The sequence below is a fragment of the Talpa europaea genome, assembly GCF_964194135.1.
Source record: "Talpa europaea genome assembly, chromosome: 10".
Classification (NCBI taxonomy): Eukaryota; Metazoa; Chordata; class Mammalia; order Eulipotyphla; family Talpidae; genus Talpa; species Talpa europaea.
The window spans coordinates 21,898,935-21,926,154 of NC_140077.1; the positions used below are offsets into that span (position 1 = coordinate 21,898,935).

A 27,220-nucleotide genomic window follows, 5' to 3' on the forward strand; every position below is an offset into this window, starting at 1 on the left:
TAATGTTGTTAGAGGCTATGGAGGTTTGAGCCTGTGCAGGATGTAATTTCATTATTGTCTACAGTTACACGACTGTTTCTGGGACCAGGGATTTTCCTAAACAGGATATATTGTTGTTAGATGGCAGCATAGCTGTGGTTTTCTGTTGATATTTTGGTGCGGAGGTGGATTGCTGTTTCCTGTCATTGTCCCCTTCCCCCCTTCTCTTGCCACTTTATTTCATAGAAATAAAAGGAAACAAAGATAGTAAAAGACCCACTGCCAACAAGTAATTTGGTGAAAGTTCTCATTTGGCCTACAGAAGTCAATGAATTCAAATTTTCTATAACTTAAAAACTCTTTTATGTTGAGTGCCTTTTGTATAGTCTTTCAAGGATTGTTCAACTTTTACATAAGATGCTCTAATGTGAATTACATGAAAAATGTGGTCAAACATTGTCAGCACTTTAACATTTGCGTTTCCTGTTCTATGTGAGTAATTGTGTAAATTTGGGGTTAGCTTAACAGACTGAGAGGAGGGCAAAGAGAAAGACGGCCAACTGGGTTTGGAAAAGGGTCTTCCTTTTTGGATATCTGGCATGCCCTGAGTAAAGGTAGTGTGATTTCCCTGTGGCGTGGAGTGTGTGTTTTTATTTTAAGCAGTCTAAAGTGTTGCTGTAAGAAGCGCACAAATCCTGTTTCTTACAGGGCAAAATCAGTAGCATCAACAGCAGCAGCAATCACTCAGTGTGTAAGAAAACCAGCAGACCCAGTCCAGGGAGTGGGCAGCTGTGGGCTGGTAGTGTTACAGGGCAGGGAGAGGGACACCCCAGACCCTGCAAACCTGCCTGCTCTAAATAGGTTCTGCCATCTGCCACGTCAACACAAAACATATGAGACTTTAATGAAAAGGAACTTTAATACAATTAGTAAACAATACAGGAAAGGCAAAGAATATAGTTTCTAGATCAAGCACTCAAAGTTACCCGTCCCCTCATGGGTAAAAGTCCACCCAAACAGGATTGGCCAGAGCAAGGCCCAAAAGCCTGCCACAGTCTAAAGCACCTTTCAGTGGGGACCCACAGAAAAGGATCAGAAACAACCAGACAAGTCTGGGAGGAAAAGAGCAAAATCAAAATCAAGACAAAAACTGCCATTGTTATCCTCCCCACGTTCTTTCACCCACATCTCTGTCACCCAGTCCATGACCAAAAAGCCAGTGCAGTTTCTTCATGTGTCTCTCTGCTCCATGTGCCTCCTCCAGGGCTCCTTCTGGCTCTCCATCCTACTTCCTTCCTGCCCAGTCTCCTCTGCAGCTTCTTCTTCTCCCTGCTCAGCTCCACCCTCCTTTGGGTGCGGCAGGAAACCGGGAACCTCCCCTCTTCCTGGGGACCACCCTGTTACAGTAGGACTCAAAATCCCAGGAAAGACCTCCAGGCCAAGAGGTGTCCGAGATCCTTATCCACTGACTACAAGAGCCAAATCTCTATTGCTGCTTCTTTGGGTGAAGGCACAAAAAGATAATCAGTCCTTTATAATTCTCATTATCAGTCCTTTATAATTATCATTGATTTTGTTAGAAAAATACACATGTGTATAATTCATACATAGACAACTTACATATGATCTTCAGTTTTTATGGATCCCCTGCGGCCCACCCGTGGACATCAAAGAGAAGATAAAGACATCATTTAAAGAACTAGTATCTGTTCCTCCTGCCCTCATACCACTCTAGAACTCCCATGCCCCCGAGTCCTTTTTTTCAATGCCTTTGAAGTGGAACACAAAAAGGCCCAATACTCCTAATGCAATGGACTTATTCTTGTGTAAAAAGGGACAGAAAGGGATTGTGGTTACCAGGAAAGGAAGTCTCCCCTCCAATAGGTCAGTTTGTTTTTTGTATATGATTAACACCATTGAATCACTGGAGAGATTTTTGGAGAAAGCACAGAGAAAAGACACATAAAATTGTCAGAAGATATTTTATTTGATCTTATTTGTCTGAACTGATATATGCCAGAGTTTGGGTATGAGAGAGAAAAAAAGGCAGTGAAATGTTTGTATAATGCCATGATCCATACAATTTTTCTTAGTCTTCCCTTATAGATTCATAGACTATTACTAGATGGTATGTTTTCCTTCCCATATGTATGACAAGCATTTTTACTACACTTGTACTAAGAATTTCAATGAACAGAAAATAGTACACAACCCATGTATCAAACATTTAGTGGACACATTGCAAAAAGCTGCTGATGTTTGTGGCACAATATCATTTTGCAGGATTTACTCAATTAACAATTGCTTTCTGTACATTTACCTCTGTGTTCAACTTCAGCTTTCCACATGTGGAATTTAGCAGACAGACAGGAACATCCTCTTAACTCAATCCCAATTTCATCACTTTTTCTTCTCTCCACTTTGGTGCTAACTCCATTTACTCAGATGAATTAATCTGTTGCCTTCTGGGCACTCTGAATTTACATGGTAGGTGTTGCTTGCTTGCTTTACTCACTGCCCAAAGCTTATACATTGTTAAATTTCTCTAAGAGGAAAGGAACTGATATTTTTTGTAGGTATATGTCATTTTATTTCAATTTTCTACTTCAATTTTTTTGAAGCCTTTCAAGGCTCCCTGCCCCTTCTCTTTCTTATAAAATCTTACCTCTCCTTTGAAGGTGCAACTCAGTGTCAAACTTGTACCTTTTTTAGCAAGCCTTTCTTAAGTAACCTGCTACCCCAATATAGCCAACTATTGAGGTAGAATTTTTACGCTTTCTCTTCCCTTTCTTGCTCTTTGAAACTGGGCTTGTTCTTGAGCACTAAATTTAAAGAGTCACAAGAAAAGCAAAATAAGTAGTGAAAAAGCAGAATTATATACAAAATCCATTGAGCTACTGAGGAATGGCTCAGGTAGTTGATGAACATGGATGTGTGTAGGGTTATTTAGAGAAGATCCCAGCCTCCAAGGAACTTATAATGTCATAGATACAATTCTTTACAAGAAACTATAGTATACATCACAAAAGAATAGATAGTGGATTACTAATTTTGAGACACACAGTAAACCAAATTTGTAAGTCTTACAACTAAAGTTACCTCATGAGATTATTTAATTTGGCTTCCTAACTCCAAGTAAGATGTCAGTGACTCCATTTAGGTGGACTAGGTAAGGCTTGCTCCTATGACCAATTGGTGGCAGGAGAGAGCAGAACCCAGAATTTTTTCTCCTTGAGCAGAACTCAGTCCTACATTACCACTAGGCAATCCAAGCAAATCCTCTTAGTTCTACCTTATAGTATATCCAGACTTCAAACACATTTAGCCATTAAAATTCAAAACAATTTTCATTTCTTTCTCAGGTCATTACAAAAACAGCCTATATGATTTTCTTGCTCTTGGCTGTAGCTTAGTTTCAGTCAGTAGTTAGGGTGATCCTCTATTCAAAGTCCTTTAATGTCTCTTCATCTGATTAGAATAAGGACCAAAGGCCTTAAGATAATCTGTAAGACCCTACCTAGACTGCTCCAAGAATTCATTTGCTGCTACCATCCTCCTACTCCCTGCCCAGCAGTACACCAGTCTACATGCTGCTCCTTGAACATAGTAGACGTGTTTCCGTCTTTGATCTTTGCATTTCTTTTCCTTTCCCCTTCCTTAGTGTTGTCTTCCTCCAGAAGTATGCATTACTCTTTCATTTCAGGATTCTGCTCTAACACCATCTTACAAAAGTGGCCTCTTGGCCACTATTTGTAGAGGAGAAATTTCGCCTAGTCCACTATTGTTTGTAACCCCTTTATCTCGTTTTATTTTTTTCACCATGGTGAAAAATATTTAATAACTAAAGTATTTAATAACTTACATTTATTTTTTCTTCCCCTTCTACAATATAATCCCCTTCATAGCAGAGACATTGTCTGTGTTCCTCACTGTTGCATTCTCGCTACCTAGAATGGTGCCTGGTACATAGTAAATTGTTGATAATGACTGTTGATTGAGAGAACTAAGGGAACATTGGTGAAGATTGGATTCCAGTGCCCAGAATATGCCTAGTGTTTCCTTGACTGTTGGAATATCTAACCTCACTCCTCTACTATTTGATCTGTTCATCCTTTGTGACCCATATTAAGTCTCATGTCCTCTATGAATGTTTAATGATTTTTATCTCTAAACTTTTATAGTCAGCTTGGGACAATTTATTTGATAATTTATCACATCCATTTTCTCTCTTCAATTTTTTTCTTTACTGTGCTTTAAATCTCTGAAAATTTATTTGCTTAGTTTATATTGTCTTCCTAGACAGATCACTGACTATTCAAAGCAAATCAAACAATACTTATTACAATACTGATTTATACTGTGCATGCATATGTTAGATTATCAACATATAAAATCTTGAACCTCTCTGATTTAATAGCTGTAAAATTAGAGAAGATTGGACTAGGCTGTTTTCTGTTTTCTAAGGAACATTAATTCCACAGCATCTGAATAGTTGTTTCCTTTAATAGTCAGGATTCTTCAGAAAAACAGAACCAATAGAGTGTGTATAGGTATAGAAAGACATTTATTATAAGGAATTGGCTCACATGATTATGGAGATTGGCACATCCAAAAATGTTGCGGAGTGGGGGATGGGGGATGGGAGATTCAGAGTTAATTGTGCAGATCAAGTCCAAAGGCTTTTTTCACTCGGGAGACTGATCTCATTGTTCTATTCAGGTCTTCAACAGATTGAATAAGGCCTCCCCACATTATGAAGGGCAGGCTGATCACTCAAATTCATCAATTTAAGTTTTAGTATTGTCCTAAAACACCTTCCAAGATGACATATAAATCTAATCACCCCGGTCTCTGAAAAAATCATCCCATTATTAAATAAATGTGTGAAACCTTGAATTAATTAACATTTGCTCACGGTTGTCTTCTGAGTCTAATGGGGACTGTCAGTTTCCTAGGGGAGCACATACTTTGGGGAATTTCTGAACCAAGTGGTCATTAAGTTTTCTTCCAGTTCTATAAGGTCAAAATCCTAACTAACTTGCCCAAGATCTTATGGCTACGTGGTATTAGACTAAAATTCGATTTTCTTAAATATCAACTGCACAAGATTATTTAGTACAGCTATGTTTTTAATATCAAAATATTGAAAAAATCATGGTTTATTAATAAGGAATTGGTTAAATAAAAATCACAGCATATGCATGTAAAAGAATAAAATACAGCTTAAGAAAGAAAGAGGAAGCTTCTTTGTGTACTAATATGATAGAGTCTTCCAAATATATTATTTAGGAGAAAATAAACTCAAGAGCAATATTTACAGAATATTACCTTTTGTGTAAATATGTGTCAGGGACTGGGGGGATATATGCTTTGCTTATACAAAGCATACACTGACACCATCTTTTACCTCTGAGATGAAGAATAGGGTCATTAGAACCTAGAGGTGAGTGGGACACTTTTCCCATATCACCTGTGTTACTTTTGATTTCTGAGTCTCAAGAATCTATTCCACATTCAAGAACAAAGATTAGAGAAGTAAAAGCAATCCTAGGTAATTCTGATAAAGCAGGGATTTGGAGACCCCTGAACTTATACATTGTCCTTCTCAACTAGAATCATTTGAGACTTCATTATTCCACCTTTTATCATGCTCCCTCTAGTCATTTATGCATCTTTTGAAAGAGATAATCATGACCCCCCCAACCTTCCTCTTCCCCTTCTCAGCACTCATACAGGCTTGTAGTCCCACCAATGCTGGTTATTATAAGGCTTCTGAACTAATTACAACCGAGAAGGATGATCATGTCAGGACAAGGAGGGGCCAAGGAACTGCTCACAGCCCAGATTCAAGATAGGCATCCTGAGGTGAGCCCCAGCCCCAAAAGCCAATTCAAACTCCTCCCTCTCTGTATATCAACTTTCTCCTGTGGAAACGTGGGATAATGGGGCCCAGCTTACCTGTATCATGGAGGCTTTGAGACTCAAATGAGAATATAGATGGCAATGTTTTTGGAAAGCACATATATATATATATATATATATATATATATATGGATTAGGTCATAAAGCAGTATATTTATGGAATAGGTCATAAACGGTATTATTTAGAGAGTGGTCATATCTTCTTCAAGTTCTGGAACTTCATCCTGCAATGTGTAAGGGAAAGCTGAAATGTGGTGATCCTGTTGATACCAGGAAAAACTTGCCTGTTTATTTATTATTATTTTTAAAGATTTATTTTTATTTATTTATGCATACAAGAACTGGGGTGTAGGCTAGAGCTTTGCGGGGGGTGAGAGAGGATTCATCAGAGACAGAGTGGGGAGCAGAACAGGCAGATTAACTGAAATACACTGCTGAGGGGAGCACCAGGGGAGACGAGAGGTCTGCTGCACCCTGTGGGTTAGCTTCCTGGCAGAGGATCTAACTCATGCAGCAGTCGCTGTGGAAAGATTGATAGTGCTGAGACTTTAACCCCTGCACCACCAGGGAGGCCCTACATTGTCTGTTTAAATGGCTTACTTGCCAGCTCTTTGACAAGGTCTTTCCCATGGCCAAGAGAGCCTATGGCGCACCAAGGGTACTTAGTACAGCTGACTTAATAATAGGGGTAGGATAATTTTAGAAGTACACCATAGAACTATTTTCAGAAACATTGAAAGAAGGCTTGGTAATGAGTTGTATGACTTTGGACCAGTAATTTTACTTCTCTGGGTCTCAATTTCCTTGTCTGTAAATGGAAGGTCCTTAGGACCATGTAGCCCCTTCCAATTCTAAAGTAAGAAAACTACCCAGCACAACTGGAAAAAGAAAAGCAGAAATCCCAGGCACTTGTGCAATTCTGCACTCAAACTGTCACCAAATTTACAAAATGAATTTGCAATGAGAAGATTGTGCTGAGACCCACTCCAGTGTCATTGCTCTCGTTCATGAACACATGACCACTTTGCCCCTTGTGTGGACTTCAATTTGATCTGCCCCATCAGTAGTGATTCTCTTTTTGATTCAAACAAACAAACAAATAACCAGCCTAGTAGCCAAGAATGAAATTAGTAGCAGGCGGAATAGCTAGTTTTAATGATGCTGCAACCAAATTTTAATTGAACAAAGATTCCTAACTTTCCCATTCTTAGCCCATTAATGCCTCACAAGTACTCCATGAAGTTGAGCCACACCTAGTCTCCCAGGGAGGAAAATGCTAACTTGGCATCTATTGTCAGCTCCCTTTCCACCTCTCAAATCAGATCCGTTTCCCTGTAAAATTTCAGTCTCACATTGACCTGGGATTTGTTGGGTTGTTTTCTTTATCTTTTAAATTTACTCAGAGAAAACTCATAGCTGACTCTTCCGATGCCAGAGGGTGGTTTCAAAGGGACCACCCGCAGGACCTTTCCCCTGTCTTGTTTTACAAGAATTCAGAAATGGCAGCAGAAAATATGAAATACAAAACAAATATGAAAATATTTGTTGACCTCAAACAAAAGCAATCAAAATAATCAAAATTATTTCAGCGACCAAAAAATAAGGCTTATTTGGAAAGAAACAACAGAAGAGAGGGCAGATTGGAAAGTATGTTCATGGCAAGACCCATGCACACTTCCCCAAATCCAACCTAACACCCCCCTAAATAACCTCTGGAAGACCTCCCCCTCAGTTCTGCTCTGCTCAAAGGGAAAACAGCACCTCCTCTCCTGGGAGATGCAAGGCTGGGTTTGCTGATTCATGCATGCATGGGCATTCTTTCTAGCCTCCTGACCTCATTTAAAGAGGATACTGAATATTAATGTCACATTCACGGTCATAATGAATAAGTATTAATGTTTAAAAGTTTGGCATATGATGTATTCAACATAAAACATAGTAGATATGAAACTGAAGACTACCTGTTCCCCTACATGGTCCTAGTACTTCCTTGAGTAACCACTTATATAACTTTAGATTGCACACATTCTTCCAATCCAAATTTATTTTTATATTTTTGCTAAAGTCATGAAAATCTATAAATCATCTACTCTATTGCCTTGCATGTTTTAAACATTTACATAAATTACATTATTGAAAATTACATAAAATTGCTTCACTGTAGAGTGATAACACTATATATTCTGCAAATTGCTTTCTTTGTGCAACGTTCAGATGTATGCATATTGTTACATATAAGTTTATTTTACTTTCCCTGGTATATAGTATAATGAAAAACATTTCCTATAAGATCATGAAGATATTCTTTTTTTTCTTAGAATCCTAAAGGTTTTTTTAATACTTAGGTCTAATTCCATCTGGAATATATTTTTATTTTTGGATGTGAACTGGAAATCTGATTTCATAATTTTCTTCATGTAGTTCTTGCACATTTGGATAGCTTTATTCCCAAGGATCTTAAAGGCTATGGTTGTGAATGTCATCTTTGTAATACAATTTCTAATTAATTGCTTTTATTATTTGGGAACACTATGGATTTCATATGTTCCTTTTTTTAAGTAATTATCATAATCTTTTTTTTTACTATTACTCAAAATCTCTATATAGTATTCTTAACTTTTCTATAGATAATAATATTGCTTGTAAATAATAAAATTTTCTATTTCTAATAATTATGTGCTTTTCAAAATTTTGACTATTTTTAACTATTTGGTATCTCTGGTACAGTGTTCTTCAATGGTAAGGGTTTTGAAGACAGCCTTGTCTATTCTTGATCTAAATAGGAATTATTTCATTTTCACCATAAAATATGATGTTTTACAGATATTCTTTATGAGGGTCAAAAGACCTTACCTTCCTGATCCATTAAAGAGTTGTTTTATGCATATTTGTATAATTTATATATTAATATGTTAAATCATATGTTAATTAATATAATATAAGCATTGCCGATTTTGTTTGATTAATATATAGTGATGCAATTATGAATAAATATTACACATGTATAGTTTTTTTAGCAATGGAAAGTGTCAGATTTTATCCAATTTCTTTTCTGTATCTATTAAGAAAATCTTGTGAATTTTCTCCTTTAATATGTTAGGTAGTGTATTATGTGGACAGAGTTTTTGAAATTGAGCTAATCTTATATTAATGAGGGAAACCCTACCTACACTGGGGTATTTTTTTTAATACATTGTTGAATTCTATTTGCAAATATTTTAAGATTTTTGTTTCCATATTCATGTGTAAGATGATTCTATTATTTTGCTTTTTGTACTATTCTTTACTGCCTTTAGAATTACAATTCTTCTGTCATCATAAAATGATTTGAGTAGTTTTCCTCCTTTTCCCATTGTTTTTGTGACAACATATTTGATATAGGAATTATTTGGACTCTGAAGAGTTTGCTTGTAGAGAGTTTCTGGTCTGCTATGATGGTGTAGTTTGTGCTGGACCAACTCTTCCACCAAAAGCAACTCTAAAAACTGATCAAATAATAAAATAGCTTTCTGAAGCCTGAAGTATAACCAATGTAGGGAAACTCTAGGGGCTGGAATCCTTGAAAGAAAGGAAATTCATGAAATGAATGCCATGCTACCATTATCCCTAGATTTTCCCTGAGACATTTTCCAGATTATAGCCTAGAAGAAGAGTTTAAGTAGAAACAGCACGAGTACTGGGTTAAGAACACAGAATTAGAATTTGGGGATGCCAAAGTGGTTGAGTATTAAAGGGCAAAACCCCAGAGAAAAGCAAAGCACAGTGAAGGGGCCAAAATCATGAATCCAAATTCCCAAAATCATTGGCCACTCCAGCTCCACGTACAAGTGATAAGACCCTTAGAAACAAATAAAAACACAACAACAACTAAGAGACTAAATTGCTGTGCAAATCTTCAGCAGCCACATGGTGTGTGTGGGAGCGGGGCAAGGAGATTAAAGCTCTACTCCTGCCAATGTACACGGGCTTTAATAAACTTCTCTGCTTTTCAGTTGAGACCCTGTAAGGTTTATAACCTAGGAGTAAGGCGCATGTCCTAGAAGAAAGGGTAAATTTGAAATAGACCAAACTTACCAAAGCCTTAAACCAAGCTTCAGTAAAGTCAAGGTGATCTTGGACATTCTGTATTCTTTCCAGAAGAAAACATCACCTTCTCTGGAAAATGGCAAGTCATCCATAACCTTTAAAAACTCTGTTCCCAATGCCCAAGATCCACTCAAAAACTATGAAGTATGCTAAAAAATAGAACTAAGAGGCCAGAAGGTAAGCTAAAAGAAACACACACACAAGTGTACACTAAGGTGATTCTGGCACTAGTGTTATGAGTCTAGGGAATTTTGAAGAACTCTAATCAATATGTTTAGGAAAGTAAAGGAAAGTATGAATAAAAGATGAAAGATAATTTTAATAAAAGAGAATCAAGGGCCTCCCCAGTGGCACAGCAGTTGAGCACTGGGTTGCGAAGCTGCCCTCAGCCTCTGCAGCGCTGGTTCGATCCCCAGCCGCCAGTGAGGGTCCCACATGGCATGCAGACCTCTCCTGCCACACCCACTGCTCTCCTCAGCAGTGTACTTAGTCAGTCTGCCTGTTCTGTTCCCCGCTCTGGCTCTGGTGAATTCTCTCACCCTCCCATGCTTCTGACTGTACCCAGTGCTTATATAAATAAATAAATCTCTAAAAATAAATAAATAAATAAATAAAAGAGAATCAAAATCTACATGGAGTGTGTGGGATATAATCAACTATTACTATACTTAAAATTGAAGTATCAAAAGAAGATAATATGCAACAGAAACAATTTTTAAAAAAGATTTATTTATTTATGCATACAAGAGCTGGGGCACAGGCCAGATATGTGAGGGGTGAGAGGATTCACCAGAGACAGAGTGGGGAACAGAACAGGCAGACTGACTGAAATACACTGCTGAGGGTAGCAGCGGGTGAGACAGGAGAGTTCTGCCTCACCATGTGTGTTGCTCCCTGGCCGGCCAGGGATCGAACTTGTGCTGCAGAGGGTATGGATTGCTTCATACTGTGGTGCTTAACCCCTTGCACCACCAGGGAGGCCCAGAAGCAATTTTTGAAGACAGAATGACCATGAAAATGTCACAAACTCAAAAAACTCACATTCTCAAAAAGTCAAACAGAATTACTATATGACTCAGCAATTCACTCCTAGTTATGTATTCGAAAGAATTGTAGATGTTCTCTACATTGTCAACAGATAATCGTAAAAACAAATATTTGTATATGAATGATCATAGTGGCACTATTGATAATAGCCAAAAGGCAGGAGCAGTTCAAATGCTGCTAGGTAGGCCATAGTCCTATTGCTTGAAAACAAAATGAGCAATGAACATAATGTCATTTCATTTTCTTCTGGCTTCCAGAGTTTGTGTTGATAAATCACATGTAAGTAATACTGTCATTCTTTTGAAAGTAATATCTTTTTTTCTTGAGTTGCTTTTAAGACTGTGGCTTGATCTTTACATTATACCATAAACCAAAATATTAATTCAAGGGTGATCACAGACCTAACTGTGAAAAGTGAAACAATAAAGCTTTAGTAGAAAACAGAATATTCTCATGATCTGTAAGTAGGCAAAGATCTCTTAAATAAAAGATGAACATCACTCACACTGAAAAAAAGATTGATGTATTAAATGCCACTTCAATAAAGAATATCTTTTCATTAAATTTTTTAAAAAAGACACCATATAAGACTGGAAAGAAAGTCACAAGCTGAGAGAAGATTTATACACAGACACACAGACACACATCCATCTATATATGTCTACCCATATATAAAAAACCATATAACCAAAAGTTTGCATCCAGAATCTATAAAATATTCATATTAGTCATTAAGAAAAGACATGGAATTTGATCTTAAAAAAGCAACAAAAGACATGCATAGGAACTTCACACAATGCCCTGTTCAAGTATGAAGCCAGGCGTGGAACTTTCTGGTAGGAGTTGTAGCCCCCTGTCTCCATGAGGCCTATGCGTCATCCAGTTTCTCCAGATTCTACTCAGTTACAAGTCTAATTCTGAATCCCTATTTATTTCAGCTATTTGGGGATTTCCCATCATTTCAAGTTTAGTTATCTATTTTTTAAATTTTATTTGTGGAGCATTTCTAAGATTTGAAGGGGGATTCCTGATATCCACTCATACATGTGTGTTTGCTTAGAAATACAAATTCCATTTTATGAAGTCAGTTTAGATTAGAGAGGGTGACATGACCCAGGATTGTTTCTGGATTCATGACTTTATATTACTATAAATCATTGTGGGCACAGTAAATTAGGAGAGTTCACAGAGAAAGAAGCTATTTACAGAAGGAAGAGTGAAACAGAGGGATCTGGAGGTTTATACAGCTGTTGAAACCAGTGTTAGAAGGCCAAGTGTATTTTTAGTACCTTCTTTCCTGGATGACCTTACTTTGAGCACTTGCTCAAAGGGACCTGGTAGGGTTTTGTTTGTTTCATGTAAGCAAAGGAGCTAATAATTTACAATGATCCAATGATTCTCAATGTTTGGATCTGTTCTACACATAAATCATCTCTCTTAGGATGATGATTAAATAGTAAATTCAAGGACTTCGCTCAGGACTGGGAAATCTACTTTGATAGACTTTCTATGAAGGTATTACATTTACTCCTGCATGAAAATCCTTACAGTTAGGTACTAAGGATGTGTTTGTCAACCCTACCAGTGGTGGTTGTATGTCTTCTGAGGGAAATCTGGCAGATAGTGCTTATTCCCAGAGGATAACTGTTAGTCTTCTCATTTTAACTAGAACACTTTTAGAGGCTTTAATTGCTTAGGAATGTAGGGATTAGCAACTTATAGCCAGCAGGTCTAATCCATTCTGTTTTGGTTTTTTGTCTGGCCAGCAAGCTTCACAAAATGCTGTTTGCATTTGCAAATGGTTGAAAAAAATCAAAAGACTAATACTTGTGGCATGTGAAGATTCTATGAAATTTGAATTTTTATGCCCATTAATATGTTTTATTGGAGCACAGCTATGCTTATTAATTTACTTATTTTCTATGACTGCTTTTGTTTTCCAACAGCAGAATTGAGAAGTTGCAATACAGACCACCCATATAGTCCCCAAGTTCTAAATTACATATAATTTATCCCTTTACAGAAAAAGTTTGGAGACTATACTGTATAAGCCTGTGAATCTCCCCATAATCCCAAGGCTGCCTCCACTTCTCTGCCTGCTCCCCTGACACCCCTACTTCCACACACACTGAGTGAAGTCCCTACAGTGGAAAAATGCAAAACTGCCCTGTTCTCACTCAAAAAATCCTTTAAGTTTATCCATAAAGTATTCTGTGATCTTTGGGGAAATATGAGCTACAAATACCAGGTAGCTCTGATTATATTAATTCAACCTTTACCAACTCTTGGTGCCAGCTAAGAGAGCCAATTCTAACTCCAGGAAAACATAAAAAATGTCTAAAAATTCTTAGAAGGGGAAATCCATTTACAACAAGCTAAAGGTTAATGGATTCACAATTCAACCTCAAACTATTGTATCAAATAAAACATTTGATCTGATAAAGAAAGAGTATTTTTAAACTTGATAAGAGACTAGGGCTTCCTGTAGCCTTCCTAGATATTTGATAAGTTAAATGATTGATTTTGGAGAAAAGAAAAGAAAATAGGAAATGAGACTAGCTTTGCTTTGCTTTGTGTATAGGGGGAGCTAAACGTATGATCTGTGAGTTAGCAAGTGCCCCCCCTTTTTTTAAAGATTTATTTATTTTTATTTTATTTTTAAAGATTTATTTATTTATTTATATAAGCATTGGTACAGTCAGAAGCTCAGGAGGGTGAGAGAATTCACCAGAGCCAGAGTGGGGTACAGAACAGGCAGACTGACGAAATACACTGCTGAGGGGAGCAGCAGGCCACAGGAGAGGTCTGCATGCCATGTGGGACCCTTGCCTGGTGGCCGGGGATCGAACCGGCACTGCAGAGGCTGCGGGCAGCTTCACAGCCCAGCGCTCAACTGGGGAGGCCCTCAAGTGCCCTTTTTGAATTTTTGTTGTCTCACGCTTTTTTCCATCCTCTTTTGGTCACTTTTCTGTCCACTTGGAAAATGATAAAGTAATTGAGAAAGTAAGAGTAAGTGGAAATTAGGCTTAGAAGAAGGATAAAGAAGTGGGAAAGATTAGCACTCTAAAATGTGTATCAGCTGACTTTAATCTCTTAGAAAAGAGATTACAAATTTGATTACAAATTTGATTCTATGCCTTCAAGTAGTCAAAACAAAGTGTAAAACAAAATCTGTTGTCCATAAGGCAAAAACTAATTTTTCATGAGAAACATCATTTTCCTGATACTAAACTTTGAGATAAATTTTTTCTGGTGGATCCTCATTAAAAGTCTGTTATATGAAGATATGGACACTATTTTATATATACATTCACACACATAAGATAAGACACTTCTTTGGTTTTTTTCTTTTCTTTTTTTCCCTTTTTTTAAAGATTTATTTATTTGCATACAAGAGCTGGGTGGGGTACAGGCCAGAGATGCGGGGGGTGAGAGGATTCAACAGAGACAGAGTAGGGACAGACAGAGTAGGGAACAGAACAGGTAGATTGACTGAAATACACTGCTGACGGGAGCAGCGGGTGAGTCAGGAGAGGTCTGCTGTGCCATGTGGGTTGCTCCCTGGCTGGCCTGGGATCGAACTCATGCTGCAGAAGCTGTGGATTGCTTCATAGTGTGGTACTTAACCTTTGCACCACCAGGGAGGCCCATGGTTTCTTTTTTATTTATCTATATATTTTACATCATTGTTCATTTTTATGCAATGTATGCTTGTATGCGTTTTCCTTTTAGAGGTATTCCCTGCAAAATGCCCACCACCAATTCACCTGTGAACCAACACCATAGCCCCTTGTACCTGTCTCTCCCCTGTTTTGATCCCTCTTTCCCTCTTCCCTTGCTGAATGTCTCTGATTTATGGTTGCCTGCTAATTTTTTTAAATTTATCATTATTGTTATTTTTTTTCCTGGTCCCTTATTTGGTCCCCCTATATTCCTCCTATAAGTGAAACCATTTGATATTTTTCTTTTTCCTTCTGGCTTATTTCACTGAGCAGAATCCCTTCTAGCTTTATCCATGTTGCTGTGAATGGCATGAGTTTATCTTTTTTTGATTGCTGAATAGTATTCCATTGTGTATATGTACCACATCTTCTTGATTCATTCATCTATTTTTGGGCATTTGGGTTGTTTCCATATCTTATCTATTATAAATAGTACTGCCATAAACATAAGGATGCAGGTATCCTTTTGAATTTTTGGTTTTGTGTCCTTTGGGTAGATTCCTAGGAATGGAATTGCTGGGTCATATGGTAGCTCCATTTTTAGTATTTTGAGGAACCGCCACACAGCTTTCCATAGTGGTTGGACCAGTTTGCACTCCCACCAACAGTGCAGGAGAGTTCCTTTTTCTCCACATCCTCGCCAACATTTTTTGTTGCTAGTTTTTTTAATATGTGCCATTCTTGCTGGTGTAAGATGGTATCTCATTGTGGTTTTGATTTGCATTTCCCTGATTACAAGTGATGCTGAACATTTCTTCATATACCTGTTGGCCATTTGCATTTCTTCTGTGGAGAAGTGTCTTTAGTTCTTCTGCCCATTTTTTGACTGGATTATTTACTTTGTTTTTGTTGAGTCAGGTGACTCTTTGTAGATCTTTGTGGTCAGTCCCATTGTGATCACTTATATTGTGTGCAAAACTTTTCTCCCAGTCAGTTGGGTGTCTATCTGCTTTGGTTAATGTCTCTTTTGCTGTACAAAAACTCTTTCATTTGATGTAATCCCAATTGTTTATCTTTTATTTTTATTTCCAGTTCTTGTATGCCTAAATAAATAAAAATAAATCTTTAAAAAAGAACAAAAATGGCAAACGTGACATATGTGCCTTCATTCCGTACTCATTCCTAATTAACAACACTAATGCACTGACAATACAAAGTGTTGATAAAGCTCTTTCTACAAATAACCCTTATAAGTATCACCTGAAGAACAGTATTGGCATGCACAAAAACAGAATTAAGAACCACTGGTATAAGGGATGGAGTCCAGCTGACACATGAACCCCAGATACCATTCACTTAAGCCTGGATGTTGTGTGTAGGTGGCCGATCAGGTGAAGGTCTCCAAAGATCGGTTGTTAGGTAGACTTTGCAGTTTTGCCAAGAAGGTTTGCACAGCTAGGGAATGGAAGCAGGGGCTGAGGCTTGGTTTGCCACTCTAAGTAGAGCATTCAGGAAGTGAGGAGTAGGGACTAGGTAACAGGAGACTAGGGGGTGGAATCAAACAACTGCCATGGTTCACTACTGGAGATGCAATTAGATAGCAGATGCCATAGAGCTAGAGAAGCATGAGAGGTGGATTTAGGGTTCAGGGAGAGGGAGAAACGGATGTCTAGAGGGTATATATGTATTTATCTGAGTGGTGAGGCTTGGTTGGCTATCCGAGGTAAAGAACAGAGGGAAGAGAGTAAGTTGAGTTTTGAGGGATCCAAAAGACCCTGAAAAAGAAGGTGCTGGAGTTTCTCTCTTCAGCCCTCACCTTCTTTTCTCTCTTTTCTTTATATAATATACTCCCCTTTACTCTTATTGTCCAAAACATGTAACTGGAATGTGTTAAATGAAATTTTACCTTTCTCATTTTTAATGTAGAAAGCAAACTATCATTGTTTCTAGCATGGGAAAAAGAATTTTTTTTTTTTTTGCTTTTTATTACTGTTATTAACTCTTTAAAACAGAAATAATTCTTTTAAAATGGGCTATTCTTCTACCTAAAAATCTTTCCTATGGTAGCACTCAGCTTGCTTTTTCTTTGTGTTTAAATAAAATCTCTCCTTAATCACTGAGAAGAACATGCTGATATTTTCCCTGATTTAGGCCCCTTTTAGATCAACAACCAAAGTAAATTTATAGGCGATTTTAGGGAAGAGGGTAATGAGATATTTTAGGGTACCAAGAAATTTTCAGTTCTTTGAAAATTTTTAAAGGGAAGAATGGTAAAGAATATTTATTTGTGGAGAGCTAAGTATAATTTTACCATGAAATTTTGCCATTTCAGCTGAATCTAATCTAATCATCTTTCAATTACCGAGTTAGGAGAGAGAAAGACCAAGGGAAAGGAGTCTTTAGCACAGCCTCAGGGCCACCCTTTCAGCTTACTGTGGGTTAGATCAGGGAGGCACTCATGCTTGAATATATTATTTGAGTCCCCATCATGTGCCTGCAGGATACTGCCCTGTCGGGGCAGGAATGGACACGGTGCAGGTTTTCTAAGATCCAGCAGACTGGGTAAAGGAGGAGTCCTGGAGCCCTCAGTGGTTTTTGTAGGTCTTTTATTGGGATTTACCCGGTACATAGCAGGCAGGGGTGCTGGGGGGCCAGGAGGCTGGCAGGCCTCCCAGCCCCCAGCAAGTCTTTACTCTGGGCTCTCCGGCCTTCTCTCTGCTTCTCTGCTCTTCCGTTCGTTCTGCTGCTTCTCTGCTTCTGCTGGCATCCCGTTATGCCACCCTTAAAAAGCACAGTCTCAGCCCAGGTGAATCCCATCCACCTATGCCCACACCCTACTCCAGGTGTCTGTCATCAGGCATGCATTCAGACCGCAAGGATCCATCATCTATCCTGATGGCGGGAGGGCAGAAAAGCCTGACATTTTTCCTTACCTTACACGCCCCCTCAGCCATGCCCTTATGTATACCTTTTTTTCTACAATATTTTTCCAGAGTACAAACTCTTTCACATTCCTGAACCACCACCCTTTGTTCAGCTAGGATTCTTACATGGACTCACAGGAATTGGTTTACAAAGCCAAGAAATATTTATATTCTGTGAGGTCATTTCTTTTTGGTAATATTGTTCATTTTATCCCATCCTGACCTGGACACAGGATAGGAAGCCTGTCCCATTGCAAAGATCAAGAACAATGTAGCCTCTCAAAGAAAACCTGAAGGATGTGTGAAGAAGAATGTGCTCAGCAGGAAACCAGAATGAGGGTCTTTGGAGGAGAGGCCAACACAGTTTTTAAAGCTTACAAGAGACTCTAGTCAGCCTCTCCAATGTTTGGCTTCAAGGTGTCAGAATGGGTTTTATAGGTCAACCGGGTTGTTCTAATGATTATCCAAGCTTACCCCCCTTCAGTGGGGAAGGCCCCGGTTTTATGGAATTCCCTGCCCCGTCAGCAGGCTGGGTGTTAGAATTCTGAGCAGACCGCCCCTCCTCCCTGGAAGCAGCGGGCTGCAAAATATGTCCGGAAATTCCTAAGCATTGGGAAGCCAGCACTAATGCAATTACCTGAAATAAAAGAAGGGGTCACATAATAAGGGGCAAAGGTTTTTCCTTTTAAAATAAAGGGCCAGGTAAACAAAACCAGCTGCCCCTGGAGCCAACAAACTCTCCTCATTAAATGTTTAAGAGGCTAATGAGCCTAAGTGGCTAATTGTCCTATAGTTCTGAAGACTGAATCTAGGGGCCTGGAGAAAAGGTGGGGGGCAGTGGGGGTTGGAACTGGGTAAAACCTGGCTGCAGAGACTGAAGATGAGACTTGCTTCTAGAAGAGATCCCTAAATGGCCAGAATGCAGTTAAGGGTCCACTGATTTGATTCAGTCTGTAATGTTTTTGTCACTGTCCCTGTGAGAAGGGTTTGAGAGTTTCAGATGGGGCAATTTTGAGTAAATATGCTAGTGGGATAAGTTTTTAAAATAACTAAGTAAATGGGCAATTACTGTGTATTCACAATGAAAAACTCTGGAAGGGTTTACCTCAAAAGGTTAACATGGACTCTATGTTGGACTTACCAGTGATTTTTTCATTTTCATATTTTATTCATTTACATTTTCTAACTTGTCTGCAATGAGCTTTTTTTTTTTTCTTTATGATCGACCGAAAAGGACCAGCTTTTAAAAAAGTATTAAACTGGAAATAAAAATTAAAAATAAGGAGGGCTAGAGAGGAGGTGAATGCACTGGTGGGTAGTCTCATTTACTTTGTGGACTCTGCCATCACTGCAACCTCCTCAGATGTGTGCTTGACATGACCTGTCAGTGTAAGGCCAGCAGAGGAAGGAATGATGGCTGTTGGTGAGTATTAAACTGGAAATAAAAATTAAAAATAAGGAGGGCTAGAGAGGAGGTGAATGCACTGGTGGGTAGTCTCATTTACTTTGTGGACTCTGCCATCACTGCAACCTCCTCAGATGTGTGCTTGACATGACCTGTCAGTGTAAGGCCAGCAGAAGAAGGAATGATGGCTGTTGGTGTGAGCCAGACAGGCTGTGTGTCCATGCACCAAGGGTTCAACCTCACTGTATTTGTAATAGTTCCCAGACAGGTATATCTGCACAGCCTCTCTTGGCTCCAGCCTTGAGTTGAACAGTTGAGTCTCTTGTGGTGTGATCCTAAGAGATGCCGAAATTTCAAGAGCTCTCGAAGGAGGGCAATGATTTACCTAGAAGTATTGGTCTGAGTGTTTCTTGAAGCAATCATCCTGCCAGATTTGAGTGGAAGATGTCAAAGCACCTCAGGTTGATGAATTTTCTTTTTCTCGCTTTTTCTTTCCTCAAGCCTTACTTCTTCCCAGATTTATTTAGACTTCTGACAACTTGTAACCATTTCTAAACTAATTAACTCTTATGGAGTGACTAGTTGGTAGGTCAAAATCATTTTTATCTTATTGAGAAAGAGAATAAGGCAGAGAGAAAGCAGGCTACTGCGTAGTCAGTTTAAATCCAGCCCTAACTCCTTTTACCCAGTCTTGGTTAGAAATCACCATCTTCATTATTTTCAGCAATTTATTCTCTGCAAATGGTTACCACGACTACCCCACCTCCTTCATTTCCAAATCTAACTGACATACTGGGCCGTTTATCACAGGTAACCAGTATCAGAGAACCAAGCTCTATAATAGGCAGGACATTTTCAAATAGGCACAGATTGTGGTGCTGGAATATTCCTTAGAAACCACAATTAGAGAGCATAAATGCAGCAAGCTAACTGTCCAACAGTACCCAAGAAAAAGTTATCAGACTCACACCTGTGATTAAATCATTTCCTCTCTTAAAAGTAACACTAAATCCTGGGAGACCAGAGTTCATATTCCCACAGTACAATATAAATATGGCTTTAAGATGGTGTCCATTGCTGAAACTTCTCATATTCAAGAGCCATATTTAAGGACATTTTTTTTTTATAAATTTTATTGTTATATTCCCCATACAATTGCAGCCCCCCATTCTGACCCCAATCCCTCCCCTCCCGCCCCCGCCCCCCTAAAAGTGTCTCTGGTTCATAGTTTTTTGTTGATTTTGATTTTCACTTTCTTATAGTTATTCATTTTCCTGGTCCCTTATTTAAGTTTTCTAGATTCCTGCTATGAGTGAGACCATCCGGTATTTTTCTTTTTCTTTTTGGCTTATTTCGCTGAGCATGATCCCTTCCAGCGCCATCCATGTTGCAGCAAATTGCATGTGTTTATCTTTTTTGAATGCTGAGTAATATTCCATGGTATATATGTACCACATCTTCTTGATCCAGTCATCTATTTTTGGGCATTTGGGTTGTTTCCAAAGCTTAGCTATTGTAAACAGTGCTGCTATAAACATAGGGGTGCAGGTGTTCTTTGGAATTGATGTTTCTGTGTCCTTTGGGTAAATACCTAGGAGTGGAATTGCTGGATCATATGGAAGCTCTATGTTTAGTAGGTCCAGAAATCTCCACACAGCTCTCCACAGTGGTTGGACCAGTTTGCACTCCCACCAACAGTGCAGAAGAGTTCCTTTTTCTCCACACCCTCGCCAACATTTGTTGTTGCTAGTTTTTTTAATATGTGCCATTCTCACTGGTGTAAGATGGTATCTCATGGTAGTTTTGATTTGCATTTCCCTGATGACAAGTGATGTTGAACATTTTTTCATATGCCTGTTGGCCATTTGCATTTCCTCTTCAGAGAAGTTTCTTTTAAGCTCTTCTGCCCATTTTTTGACTGGATTATTTTCTTTGTTGTTGTTGAGTCTCATCAGCTCTTTGCAGATTTTTGTGATCAGTCCTTTATCATTAGTGTTGGGTGCAAAAATGTTCTCCCAGTTGGTGGGGTTTCTCTTTGTTTTTGTTATTGTCTCTTTTGCTGTGCAAAAGCTCTTTAATTTGATGTAGTCCCAGCTGTTTATCTTTGCCTTCACTATCACTGCTTTGGGTGATGTGTCTGTAAAGATGTCTTTGATGTGCAAATCACGTAGTGTTTCGCCTATATTTCCTTCTATATATTTTATGGTTTCAGGTCTTATGTCTAGTTCTTTAATCCATTTTGAGTTGATTTTTGTGTATGGTGTGAGGTGGTGGTCAAGCTTCATTCTTTTGCATGTAGCGACCCAGTTTTCCCAGCACCATTTATTGAACAAACTTTCTTTGCTCCAATGCATAGTCTTTGCTCCTTTGTCAAAGATTAGTTGACCATAAATCTGTGGGTTTATTTCTGGATTTTCTATTCGATTCCATTGGTCTGTATGTCTGTTCTTGTTCCAATACCATGCAGTTTTGATGATTATGGCTTTGTAGTATAGTTTGAAGTCTGGGAGTCTGATGCCTCCATTCCCTTCTTTTTTTTTCAGGAGAGCTTTGGCTATTCGGGGTTTTTTGTGATTCCATATGAATTTCATCAATAATTGTTCTATTTCTTTGAAGAATGACATTGAAATTTTGATTGGAATAGCATTGAATCTGTATATTGCTTTTGGAAGGATGGCCATTTTAATAATGTTTATTCTTCCAATCCATGAGCAGGGGATGTCTCTCCATTTCTTTGTGTCTTCTTCTATTTCTTTTAACAGTGTTTTATAGTTTTCTTTGTATAGGTCCTTTACCTCTTTTGTTAGATTTATTCCCAAATATTTGATTTTTTTTGTTTCAATAACAAAAGGGATGGTCTTTTTGATTTCTTCTTCTTCAGATTTATTGTTTGTGTATAGGAAGGCTACTGACTTTTGCGTGTTGATTTTGTATCCTGCCACTTTACTGAACTGATTGATGAGTTGAATTAGCTTTTCTGTGGAGTTTTTGGGGTTCTCTATGTATAATATCATATCGTCTGCAAATAGTGATAGTTTGACTTCTTCTTTTCCTATTTGGATTCCTTGGATGTCTTTCTCTTGTCTTATTGCCCTGGCTAGGACTTCCAGTATTATATTGAAAAGCAATGGTGAGAGTGGACATCCTTGTCTTGTTCCAGATCTTAATGGAATTGCTTTCAGCTTTTCACCATTGAGAATGATACTGGCTGTTGGCTTGTCATAGATGGCCTTTATGATGTTGAGGTATGTTCCTTGTATCCCAAGAATTTCAAGGGCTTTTATCATGAATGGGTGTTGCACTTTGTCGAAAGCTTTCTCAGCATCTATTGATATTATCATATGGTTTTTATATTTCTTTTTGTTGATGTGTTGGATAACGTTGATTGATTTTCGGATGTTAAACCATCCTTGTGCCCCTGGAATGAATCCAACTTGGTCGTGGTGAATTATCTTATGGATACATTGTTGGATTCTGATAGCTAAAATTTTATTGAGGATTTTTGCATCAGTGTTCATTAGGGAGATTGGCCTGTAGTTTTCCTTTTTTGTGTTGTCCTTGTTCGGTTTTGGTATTAGTGTAATGTTGGCTTCATAGAACGTGTTTGGTATTGTCCCTTCCTTCTCAATTTTTTGGAAGAGTTTGTGAAGGATAGGCACTAATTCGTCTCTGAATGTTTGGTAGAATTCATTTGTAAATCCATCAGGTCCTGGGCTTTTGTTTTTGGGGAGGTTTTTGATTACCATTTCAATTTCGCTAATTGTAATTGGTCTGTTTAGGTGTTCTATTTCTTCTTTATCTAGCTTTGGGTGATTGTAGAGTTGTAGGAATTTGTCCATCTCCTCTAGATTGTTAAACTTGTTTCCATATAACTGTTCATAGTAGTTACTGATTATTCTTTTGATTTCTGCTGTGTCCGTTGTGATTTCTCCTCTTTCATTGATGATCCTGTTTATTTGTGCTTTCTCCCTTTTTTCCTTTGTGAGCCTGGCTAGAGGTTTGTCTATTTTATTGATTTTTTCAAAGAACCAGCTCTTGGTTTCATTGATCTTTTGGATTGTTTTTTTAGTTTCAATTTCATTTATTTCTGCTTTGGTTTTTATTATTTCTTTTCTTCTACTGGTTTTGGGGTTTTTTTGTTGTTCTTTTTCTAGATCTTTGAGCTTCGAGATTAGGTTGTTTCTTTGCGTTCTTTCTTGTTTCTTGATGTGAGCTTCTATTGCTATATATTTTCCTCTTATTACTGCTTTTGCTGCATCCCATACATTTAGGATATTGGTGTCCTCCTTGTCGTTCAATTCAAAAAATTTTTTAATTTCTTCTTTGATCTCCTCATTAGTCCAATGGTCTTCCAGTAGTGTGGTTTTTAATCTCCATGAGGTAGGAAAGTTCCTTGCCTTCTTTTTATGGTTTATTTCTAGTTTGATGCCTTCATGGTCAGAAAAGATGGTTGATATGATTTCAATCTTGGTGTATCTGTTGATGTTTGTCTTGTGCCCCAGTATGTGATCGATCCTGGAGAATGATCCGTGTGCGCTTGAGAAAAATGTGTACTCCGTTTTTTTGGGGTTTAGTGTTCTATAGATGTCTGTTAAGCCCAATTGCTCTAGGTCTTTATTTAGAGCTTTGGTTTCTTTACTTATTTTTTGTCTTGTTGATCTATCCATTGTTGATAGTGGTGTGTTGAAGTCTCCCACTACGTATGTGTTTTCTCTGATGTCTGTTTTCAGAGAGGACAACAGTTGTCTGATATATTTTGGTGCTCCTTCGTTTGGTGAGTATATGTTAATGAGTGTTATTTCTTCTTGAAGTATTGTCCCCTTGATCATAATGTAGTGACCATTGGGGTCTCTTTTTATCTTTTTGAGTTTGAAATCTGTTTTATCTGATATAAGTATAGCTGTTCCTGCTTTCTTTTTTGGTCCATTTGCTTGTAGGATTGTTTTCCATCCTTTAACTTTGAGCCTATTTTTATCTTTTGTAGCTAAATGTGTTTCCTGGAGACAGCAAAAGGTTGGGTTTTGTTTCTTAATCCAGGCTGCAACTCTGTGTCTTTTTATTGAAGAGTTTAGTCCATTTACATTTAGAGTTAATATTGATATGTTAACATCTGTATTTGCCATTGTGTTTGTCTTTCCTTTGATTTTATTTATTTATTCTTTTAATAACTTTTTTTTTTTTTTGGCCTTCTTTCATTGTTATTCGTCGCTCTGAGGTTCTGGCTTTAGGACTCCTTGTAGTATTTTTTGGAGTGGGGGTTTAGTTGCAATGAAATTCCGGAGTTTCTGTTTGTCTGGGAAGGTCCATATTCTTTCTTCAAAGAGGAAGGAGAGCTTTGCGGGATAGAGTATTCTTGGTTGGCATCTGTTTTCTTGGAGTCTGTTGACTATGTCCCTCCACTCTCTCCTTGCCCGTAGTGTTTCTTCGGAGAAGTCTGATGTCAGCCTGATTGGTTTTCCTTTGAATGTTATCTGTTTCTTCCCTCTTGCCAGCTTCATTATTTTTTCCTTGTCCTGGATTCTTGGGAGCTTTACTATTATGTGTCTTGCTGTATTTTTCCTTTCGTCGTGGAAGTTTGGTGTTCTTCTTGCTTCTTGTATATCAATTTTCAGCTCCTTCTTCACATTTGGGAAGTTCTCTTCAATTATCTCTTTGAATATTTTCTCTGTTCCTACATCTCTCTCCTCTCCTTCTGGTATTCCTATAACTCTTATATTTCCTTTCCTCATGGAGTCAGATAGTTCCCGAAGTCTTTCTTCGTTCTTTTTCCTTCGTACTTCTCTTTCCTTTTCTGTTTTGGTTCTTTTTATTTCTGTGTCTTCAAGATTACTTATTCGTTCTTCCATTTCATCTATTCTGCTTTCATTGCTTTTCCCAGAATTCTTTAGTTCTTCCATTAATTCTTTGATCTCCTGCATTTCTTTTACTTCCCTCTTTAGGGACTCAGTTTCTTTCTTCTGACCATTGTTTTCCCTCTCTAGGGACTCAATTGCATTCTTCTGATCGTTGATTATTTTTCCCTTATCATTGTTTTCCTTTATGACTTCTGTCAGTTTTTTAATCACGGCAATTTTAAATTCTCTTTCTGGAAGGCTCAGAAATTCTTCCAAGTTATTGTCGTTGCAATCTGGGGGCTGGCTTTCTTTTTGTGGTGTGCTTTTTCTCTGGAGAGTTGCTAGGTTGCGTGTGGTTCTTCTCCTCCCTACTGTCTGTTTTCTAATTTGCCGTATGCGTTGGGACACTGTGTTGTTGGGACTTGCCGGCATCTTGGGTGGGCTTCTCTGTTCCCCTCTGGTTCTTCCAGGAGTCATCTGTCAGTTTCAAGCAGCCTTTACTGGAGAAAGGTCCCTGTTCTAAAATGCCGATGTGGGGACACACTCCCCTGTGCGCCTGGTCTGCCCCGGCGGTGGGTTCCTGCTCCCCTCTGGGCTTGGACTGCAGGCCAGAGGGGGTCTGGCGTGGGCGAACTTCCCCCGCTCACCTCTGGCTCCTGAGGAAGCCTTCTGCAGGTAGTCTTTACTGAAGAAATGTCCCTGTTCTAAAATGGTGATGTGGGACACACTCCCTGCCCTTCTGGTCTCAGGCACACTCTTCTGCGCGCCTGGTCTGCCCCGGCTGTGGGTGCTTGCTCTCCCTGTGGGCTCAGACTACTTGTTCAGAAGGGGCCCGGTGTGGGCTAACTCCCCAGCTGGCCACTAGCTCCTTCAGTAGCCTGTGCTGGGGTCAAGTCGCTAGGTGGCACCAGAGATCTCTCCTAGAGCCCTTGGGGAGCTGATTTTCCACCCCGTGGGACAGGGAGCAGAGCGGGGATGGTAGGGTACACCTCAACGGCTTTGGGGTGCTGTGTCTGCCTTGTGCCCCACCGTCGTGGGGAACCCACGCCCCTAATTTCGTGCCCCGGGTCTCAGTTCCAAAGCCCTCAGTTCCAGGACGCGGGCTGTAGCCCAGATCAGTGGCGCGGGAATGGCGCCTTTTGAATCCCGCTCCCCTGCCTGGGCGCCTTGTTCCTGCTCACTCAGGGAGGGCCTCCGCCCGGGTCTCAGTTCCAAAGCCCTCAGTTCCAGGACGCGGGCTGTAGCCCAGATCAGTGGCGCGGGAATGGCGCCTTTTGAATCCCGCTCCCCTGCCTGGGCACCTTGTTCCTGTTCACTCAGGGAGGGCCTCCGCCGTCTCCCCACAAGCCTAGGTCGCAGGCGCAGGGGCCTGGGCAGCTGCAATCCGAGCGCTGCTTTCGCGCAAGCTTACCGGGCGGCCGGGGCTGTGTGCTGGTGCTGGTCTCCTCCTGGTGGGCGGGGCTCTCTTTAATGGCGCGTGGAGCTCACCTCCGCGGTGGATCCTGCAGGGTTCGCCTCAGCTCCCGTTCACGGGGTGTGGTGGCTGAAATAGTTCCTTTCCACTCACAGTCCCGCTTGCTGCATCCGTTTTTCTTGTTGGGCCTTTTGGTTTGTTGTTTCCCTCGTCTCTGCCGGTCGGAGAGTGCCGCCTCTGTGGGCGGGGGAGGGGAGCAGGGTTCTGCGCTTCCCTCCCTTCTCGTCCTCTTTTATGGCAACTTTCTTCTTCGGGCAGTTTGCTGGAGTCGTCCGTTTATCTTCCGTGTCCCAGTTCTCACTGGGACCTGCCGCTTTTCCTCCCTATTAACTTTTTTTAATGGGAGATCTTACTCGCAGCGTCTCCTCGCTGCCATGTTGCTCCTAAAATTTTTAAGGACATTTTAGAGTCTCTGACATCTCTGTTAATTCCCCTGTTCTCTGAGAGAGTTCATCCACAGCCGTGGCTTCTTCCTTTACATGTTAGCCAAAGACAGAGCCAGCTCAGCTTTTCCTGTTTCAACTTTTCTCCACATCTCCAATACCTGTGGTATATCTTTGGTCTTCTTCACATCACTGATAATTCCAACAGAGTGACTGTCCCCAGACAATCCTAAGCCCAAGTCTGACTGGCCTTCATATCTTCAGCACTCTCCGGGACATCCTTTCTTCTAAGCTCAGGCTCATCACGGACTCCCTTCTTCTCTCTAACACTCCATGAAAGTTTTTTTAATCACTTATAAAATGTACTTCTGGTGACAAAACATAAAACAAATATGAAGATCCCCAAAGATACTATTATCTAAAATAATAGGATACATTGTCTATTTACATCACATATTTTGATGTTGATTTTGATAAAGTGGCTGATGTCTGGCTGTTTCTATA

General features: G+C 39.3%; 1 protein-coding gene across 3 annotated transcripts in view; it reads left to right on the forward strand.

The window, feature by feature from the left end:
* The window catches only part of HPSE2 (heparanase 2 (inactive)), a gene marked incomplete at both ends in the record, with an annotated part of 443,183 nt that overhangs the window by 293,724 nt on the left and 122,239 nt on the right, over positions 1-27,220 (forward strand). The gene's annotated exons all lie outside the window — the stretch shown is intronic.